The following is an 8,002-nucleotide window of genomic DNA, read 5'->3' as shown; positions in this document are numbered from 1 at the left end:
TATGGGGAATAAAGAAAGTGAATGGTCAAAGTATGTATAAAGGAAGGGGAAAAAATGAGCTATAATGCTGAAATATTGTTTTATGTGAAATCTAGAATTCAGGAGAAAAGCCAAAGGTGTAACCATCTGGAGCCAGCTACTATATGTGCTGGTTGTGGTAGCACCGTATGTGGTAGTTGAAATTGTAAGATAGAAAGAGATTTCATGTGAAGACAGACAAAGACTTTAGAGCTTTTTTTAAAGAATATTTAGGATGGCTGAGTGGTACACATGGTTAAGTGCTCGGCTATTAACCAAAAGATTGGCATTTTGAACACACCCAGAAGTGTCATTTTTGGAAGACAGACCTGGCCATCTACTTCCAAGGCTACCACACAGCCTTGAAAACCTTACAGGGCTGTCCTACTCTGCACATAATTGTTGCTATGATTTGGAATTGACTCTATGACAATTAACAACAAAATTTAGATGAAGTCATCAGACACTGCTTACTTCACTGTTTTTATGAAGCCTCTCTTGAGTGGTTAACACTACAATATTGAACTTGTGGTTGTTCCAATTACTAGATTAAAGATTTGTGGTTGCAAAGGGACTAAATTCTAAACACAACTGACATGAGAGTTTAGCTCCAATTACATTACATATATAAATTATGAGAAGAATACTTCTTTGCTTTGTAAATTTTTGTTGCACAAGTGTATATATTCTAAATTATCCATAATATCCCACTTCTTAAATGTGTGAATGAATGAATATTGTTGTTAGGTTACTGAGTCAGCAACGACTCATAGCAACCCTATGCACAACAGAAAGAAACAGTGCCTGGTCCTGAAGCAGCCTCACAATCCTTGCTGTGCTTGAGTCCATCATCGCAGCCACTGTGTCAGTCCATCTCATTGAGGCTCTTCCCCTTTTTCACTGACCCTCCACTTTACCAAGCATGATGTCCTTCTCCAGGGAATGGGCCCTTCGACAAAGATCAAAGTAGATGAGACAAAATCTGGCCATTCTCCCTTCCAAGGAACATTCCCACTGCACTTCTTCTAGGACAGATTTGTTTATTATCCTGGCAATCCATGGTATTTTCAGTATTCTTCGCTAACATTACAATTCAAAGGCATCAACTCTTCTTCATTCTTCCTTATTCACTGTCCAGCTTTCACATGTGTAAGAGGTGAATGAAAATACCATGGTTTGGGTTAGGTGCACCTTAGTCTTCAAAGTGGCGTCTTTGATTCTTAACACTTTAAAGAAGTCTTTTTGGTGTCACCTATCAGTCTAGTTGTGAAGATTTTCATTTTCTTTATGTTGAGGCGTAATCCATACTGAAGGCTGTAGTCTTTGATCTTCATCAGTAAGTGCTTCAAGTCATCTTCACTTTCAGCAAGCAAGGTTACGTCGTCTGCATATTGTCATCTGTTGTTAATGAGTCTTCTTCCAATCCTGATGCCTTGTTCTTTTTCGTGTAATCCTGCTTCTCAGATTATTTTGCTCACATACAGATTGAATAAGCATGGTGAAAGGATGCAACTCTGATGCACACCCTTTCTGATTTTAAACCACGCAGTATTCCCTTGTCCTGTTTGAATGACAGCCACTTGGTTTATGTACAGGTTCTTCATGAACACAATTAAATGTCCTGGAATTCCCATTCTTCTCAATGTTATCCATAATTTGTTATGATTTGCAGAGTCAAATGCTTTTGCATAGTCAAGGAAATATAGATACACATCTTTCTGATATCCTCTCCTTTCAGGTAAGATCTATTTGACATCAGCCATGATATCCCTTGTTCCATATCCTCTTCTGAAACCAGTTTGAATTTCAGGAAGTTCCCTGCCAATGTACTGTTGCAACCATTTTTTGAATTATCTTCAGCAAAACTTTACTTGTGTGTGATATTAATGGTATTGGTTTGATAAATTCTACATTCTGTTGGATCACCTTTCCTTTTCCTTGGGATGGGCACAGAAATCAATCTCTTCTAGTCAGATGGCCAGGTAGCTGTCTTCCAAATTTCCTGGCATAAAGGAGTGTCTCCAGCATTGTATCTGTTTGTTGAAACATCTCCATGGGTATTCCGTCAATTCCTGGAGCCTTGTTTTTTTTCTGCCCATTCCTTCAGGGCAGCTTGGGCGTCTTCCTTCAATACCATTGGTTCTTCCTTTTTTAAACATTTATTTACTTTTTTTTTTTTTTAAATTGTGCTTTGGGTGCATATTTACAAACCAAACTTGTTTTACATTCAACACTTGATGGAAATCTGAATTCATGTCCTGATTACCGTCCCTAACCATAAAAAACTCTCCTTCCCTCTCCTCCCTGTGCCCTTCCTATCCATGCATTCTTGTCTGTCCAGGTTTTCCTCTATGTGAATGCTAGCCCTCTAGTGTCTCATGGCTGAATGATCCAAGGGGTGCATCTCCCTAGAGAAGGTGGGTGCATGTAGGTCTTTCTACTGTAGGGCTGAAAGCCAATCCATGTAAGTGAGTCCATTTCTAGGCGAAGGGTAACCTGGGCCCAGAGACTCAGGGGTTCTACCAGTCTCTTTCCAACTGGTAATTCTGGTCATTTCTGTTTTTCTGAATTTTGTTCCACATTTTTCCTCCCACTCTATCCAGGATCTCCAGTCTTGACCCCTTTCCAAGCAGTTGGCATTGGTAGTCGGGCACCATTTAGTTCTTTTTGTCCCAGGGTCATAGACCATTGGTTCTTGATCACATGCTACCTCCTGAAATATCTGAATGTCAACCAATTCTTTTTTGTACAGTAACTGTGGGTAGTCCTTCCATCTTCTTTTGATGCTTTCTGCCTATACTTCAGCCATAGAATTCTTTAAAATTGCAACTGGAAGCCTGACTTTTTCCTTCAGTTTTTTAGCTTGAGAAGGCTGAGCGTGTTCTTCTCTTTTGGTTTTCTAACTCTAGGTCTTTGCACATTTCATTATACTTTACTTTATCTTCTTGAGTTCATTTTAGCTGCTCTCTGTCCAAGAGCAAGTTTTGGAGTCTCTTCTGAAATCCATTTTGGTCTTTTCTTCCTTTTCTGTCTTTTCAATGACCTTTTGTTTTCCTCATGTATGATGTTCTTGATGTCATCCATCCCACAGCTTGTCTGAACTTCGACCACTGGTGTTCAATACATCAAATCTATTCTTCAGATGGTCTCTAAATTCAGGTGGGATATAATCAAAATTGTATTTTGGCTCTTGTGGACTTGTTTTAATTTTCTTCAGCTTCAACTTGAACTTGCATATGAGCAATTGATGGTCTGTTCCACAGTCAGCTCTAAGCCTTGCTTTGACTGATGATATTGAACTTTTCCATTGCTTCTTTCCACAGATTTAGTTGATTTGACTCCTGTGTATTCCATCTGACAATGTATAGCCACTGCTTATGTTGTTGAAGGGAGCTCTGGTAGCGTAGTGCCTAATGCACTTGACTGCTGACCAGAAGGCTGGCGGTTCAAACCCCTCACTCCTCAGAAGGAAGATGGGGCAATCTACTTCTGTAGTGATACTGCCTCGGAAACCCAAGGAGGGGTCGCTATGAGTCGGGTCCAACTCGACGGCACACAACAACAACAACAAAATGTTGTTGAAAAAAGGTATTTGCAATGAATAAGTTTTTGGCATTTCAAAATTCTACCAAGTGACCTCTGGTGTCATTTCTGTCACCAAGACCGTATTTTCCAACTACCAATGATTCTTCTTTGTTTCTAACTTTTGCATTCTAATCACCAGTAATAACTAATACATCTTGATTGAATATTTGCTTAATTTCAGACTGCAGAAGTTGATAAAAATATTCAATTTCTTCATCTTTGGCTTTAGTGGTTGATACATAAGTTTGAGTAATAGTTTTGGTAGTCTAGGTTGTATGTCACTGTGGCTGGGTCATGGTTTTGACTGGTTGTGCAGCTGGATGTAGTTATTCCCCATGATGAAACTGGCAATCAGCTCCATGGTGCAGTCAGCTGTGAGCAGCTGAGTATCTGTCTTTGGGGTGTGGCCTGCTTCCAGTACACAAGAAGTTTTGAGAAACAACTCTAGCTTTTGGCACATCTGGACCCTGGAATTGACTGAGCCTTGGCCTGCCAATCTTGGGATTGATCTTGAACTTGAGTCTACCATGTTGCCTACCAGTCTTGGAATTCTGCCATTTTACCTGCTGATCTTGGCTTTGTCAGCCTCAGCAGCCAATGGCTGCAAGAGTCAGAAAAAGCCTCTAGCTCTAGTGGGCCTGGAACAAGAGACAGAGCCCAAGGTCAAAGGGCCTTCACCCAGGCCCTAGAGCCAGCACTTTAAACTTGTATTTCTAGCTTCCTAAACTGCAAGAGAATAAATCTATTTGTTAAAGCCAACCATTTGTGGTATATCTGTTTTAGCACCACTAGAGAACCGAGACAATCGTATTAACTGGTCTTCCTAGTAGGTGTATAGATATTATCCTATCACCAACAGCAATGTATTTCAGGATAGATCTTGAAATGCTCTTTTTGGCAATGAATGCAATATCATTCCTCTACAATTTGTCATTCCTGGCATAGTAGTTCTTTAGATTTTCTGATTCCAAATGGCCAACACCAGCCCATTTCAGTTCACTAAGGCTTAGGATACCAGTATTTATGTGTTCCATTTCATTTTTGACAACTTCTAATTTTTCTAGATTCATACTTTGGATATTCCATGTTCTGATTATTAAGGAATGTTTGCAGTTATTTGTTCCCATTTTGAGTTGTGCCCCATCAGCAAGTGAAGGTTCTGAAAACTTTATTCCATCCATGTTATTAAGGTTGACTGTACTTTGAAGAAGGCAGCTCTTCCTCAGTCGTATTTTGAGTGCCTCCCAACCTGAGGGGCTCTTACTCCAGCACTATATCAGATAATATTTCACAGCTATTCATAAAGCTTTCCAGTAATAAGTCAGACAGTGTTTCACTGCTATTCATAAGGTTTTTCACTGGCCAATGTTTTTCCAAAGTGGATGGCCCTGTCTCTCTTGCAGTCTTAGTCTGGAAGTTCCACTGAAACCTATCAACCATGAGTGACCCTGCTGGTAAACAAAATACTAGTGGCATAGCTTCCAGCCTCACAGGACTGTGCAAGCTACCACAGTACAACAGACAAGTGGTGGAAATGAATATTATAAGTGTTTAATTTATTATTTATCCAATAGCAGACTAGGTACTAGAGTATACATGCCACCTCATCTGTCTATCACCTGAGGACTGCTCAGAAATCAACCTTAGAATCAATGGTGTGATACCTGGAAAAGTCTATTTCTGTGTTAAATGAGCTTTGGAGATTGTTCAAAATTTCATCTTCAGGTTATATATAGTTCATATGGCACTCAGAATTTTGCTTCTAGCTTTTTGAAAGGATAAGTTATAAGCCGATCTGACATTGGAGTAGAGGACAATATTATGATAAGGATTTTCAGTAGTTACCCCCACAAAACAGGATTGAGGTTTCCATTATGACTCAATGCTATAAATACAGCTATTTACTGCTGCCTGCTATGTTTTCTTTCCCTCATTCTTTGTCTATCTCTGCAAATTTTCTAGGGCTAGACATTCAGTGGTGATCGGAGGGCCTGTGATTTTGAGAATGATGCAAGGGCTCCCTCTCAGGGTATAAACATTTCATTCACTGTTGTGTCAATAGACCAGCCTCATGTAATTGCAGAGAGAGCAATTTGTTCTTCCCTGTGTGCTGTGAGTGAAAACGTCCAGTGTTCTAAGAAATCTACCTCAGGGAATGCTTTTACTAAAGCAATGTCAGAAGGTGGGTACAAGGCATCAGTTTTCAGAAAAAAATAATGGAGAGCAATAGCCTACAATAGCTTCCATTTCTTATCATAAGGTATTCAAGAGTCACATGTATGGAAAAGAGCAAGGATTACTATTATGTGAACTTGATAAGTTTTAAACACACTCCTTGCTTATTATTTTGGTCATCCTATTTATTCTCTCATAGGGTCCAAATACTTGAAATAAATCGGCTCGTGTGTTTGCCTAGAGGGAAAGAAATTAAGGGGAAGTACAAAACAAAGCAGCATCCTTATCTTTAATCAGGTATTTTGAGAAAAAGAAGTCTAAATTTGGCAGGATGGATTAAAACCTTTACCAGTCTAAAGCACAGCCAGGATCCTGGTGTGCACATCCTACCAGCACCTCTATTTAATTAAAATAATAGTAATAAAACATAAGAGTCCCTGGGGTTGCAAAATAGAGTGTGGCTCTCCCCACACTCTTTACAAATTCTTCATCCACTTTTACTTCTGTAATCTGTGTCCCGCCACAGGGCCGATCTAAAATGTAATGTGTCCTTGCTCTGATTTTTCCCTTTTATAAACTAATAATTTCAGATTTTTTAATTTGACATTCGTTTCTAACTTATTTACAGTAAACATGGATCATTTTTATAACTAGAATAAAGCTTATAGCCTACCTTCTCACTTTTCATTTTCCTTCTCCTTAAACTTAAATAAAGTAATGACAGTATTTCTTTCCTTAGAATCAGAGACCACAAAGTCAAAAGGGGAATGCAGATGTAAGACTGTGGGGTTGAAAAGGTAGGATGTGGACTGATCATGCTCAAATCACTGTTTTCATGATTGGAATGCTGCCTAATTTTCTCTCAGAAAAGACAAAGATTGCATTGCCTTTTTATCCCCTCCCTCCTCTTTCTCATTCTTCTTTTTCTGTATAGAATCAGAATACCTGGAGTGGTGTAATGATCCTTGTTAATCACCATGGAAAACTAAGAAGAAACATTATTGATTCAATGAGTTATTCAATAAGTATTTATTGAACCCTTACTGCTGGCAAACATTGTGCTACACATCTCCAAATTATCTTGCTTTTGGTAACAGTACTGTATGTAGGTTTAGAGTAAACACTATTTATGAAACTAGCATCTCCAATGTGCCAAAGAAGGAAAAGATTTAGGGGTAGAGTGGAGTTCTTATATGAATCTTTCTGAGTAATACATAATATAGTACTCAAAAATATATTGACTATCATAATATAAGGAGCTCTGGTAGCATAATGCCTAATGCACTTGACTGCTAACTAGAAGGCTGGCAGTTCAAATTCAAACCCACCAGCCACTCCTCGGAAGGAAGGTTGGGCAATCTACCTCCATAGTGATACTGCCTCGGAAACCCAAGGAGGGGTTACCTGCTATGAGTCGGGCCAACTCAGTGGCACATAACAACAACAATATCATAATATAACTAAACCAAAACCAAATGCACTGCTGTGGAGTCGGACCCGACTCATAGCGACCCCTCCTTGGGTTTCTGAGGCTGTATCACTACAGAAGTAGATTGCCCAACTTTCCTTCTGAGGAGTGGCTAGTGGGTTTGAACCACCAGCTTTCAGGTTAGCAGTCAAATACCTTAGGCACTACGCCATCAGAGCTGCCATCCTAATATATCTTTGCGGGGGGCGGAGGGAGAATCATCTTTTTTTTTTTCTTCTTCTTCTTTTTTTGTTAAATGCAGACCTGAGAGAAAAGTAGATTTTTTACTAGTGGGATGAATTACATGTAAAAAAGCTTGAACAACTCTGTGTTAATAGTATATCTTGGGCCTCTGTCTTCAAAAGCAAACAAATAAACAAACAAGCAAAAACTGGGTAAGACTTAAAGAGAGTTAAGACTAAGTTGAAGTTCAGATCCCTGTATGGACTCATGGAAACACAGACTGCAGTTTTCTTTCCATATGTAGTCCCATAACATAGCCATACTCTGCCACACCAAATTCAGTATTATTACAGATTTACCTTCTGCCCTAAGCTTCCTTCTCACCACTGTTGTTATTGTTAGGTTTTGTGGAGTCATCTCCAACTCACAACGACCCTATACACAGCAGAATGAAACACTGCCCAATCCTGCACCAGCTTCATGATCCCTGCTATACTTGAGCCCAACACCGCAGCCACTGTGTCAATCAATCTTGTTGAGGGCCTTCCGCTCTTTCGTCAACCCTCCACCTTA

Source organism: Orycteropus afer, unplaced genomic scaffold (assembly GCF_000298275.1).
Source record: "Orycteropus afer afer isolate SDZICR_OR568_19922 unplaced genomic scaffold, OryAfe1.0 scaffold00085, whole genome shotgun sequence".
Lineage (NCBI taxonomy): Eukaryota > Metazoa > Chordata > Mammalia > Tubulidentata > Orycteropodidae > Orycteropus > Orycteropus afer.
Note: the sequence above shows the minus strand (reverse complement) of the source record.